The following is a 769-nucleotide window of genomic DNA, read 5'->3' as shown; positions in this document are numbered from 1 at the left end:
TGAATTGAATTAAATTTAAAATAAATTGAATTGAAGTGATTTAAATTAAATTACATTTTAAATTGAATTGAATTAAATTAAATTAAATTTTAAATTGAATTAAATTAAATTAAATCAAATTAAATTAAATTGAATTAAATGAAAAATCCATCCCTAGGGAAAATGTCCTGGTTGGATGCTGAAGGGAGCAGAGAATTCCATGTGGGAAAGGGAAATAAAAGGGATCTCAAACACAAGGATCAAGAATCCCGAATCCCGCCGGGAATTCCGATCCCTCCCTCCAGCAATTCCCATAAATCCGACCTTCAGGATGGGAAAATTCCAGGATTTGTCATTTTTTATCCCTGAAGTGTTTCAATCCGGCCCAGCCCCATCCCAATCCCGACATTCCCGGGGTTCCGTTCCCGTTGGGATGGGAATTCCAGCAGTGCCGTCCCCGCCTGGGACACACCGGGTGGATCCCAAGGATTCTGGGTGGATCCCAAGGATTCTGTGTGGATCCCAAGGATTCCAGGCAGATCCCAAGGATTTCAGGTGGGTCCCAAGGATTCTGGGTGGATCCCAAGGATTTCGGGTGGATCCCAAGGATTCTGGGTGGATCCCAAGGATTCCGGGCGGATCCCAAGGATTCCAGGTGGATCCCGGGATCCATCCAGTGGGATGGGAGCCTGTCCCCATGTCCATGGTGATCCCAAAGTTTGGGAATTCCCAGCCTCGTGTCCCGGATTCCCATCCGGAGCTCTGAGTCCCGAACTGCTCCGGGGATCCC

The sequence above is a fragment of the Parus major genome, chromosome 1A, assembly GCF_001522545.3.
Source record: "Parus major isolate Abel chromosome 1A, Parus_major1.1, whole genome shotgun sequence".
Taxonomy (NCBI): Eukaryota; Metazoa; Chordata; class Aves; order Passeriformes; family Paridae; genus Parus; species Parus major.
This window is presented reverse-complemented; position numbering follows the sequence as displayed.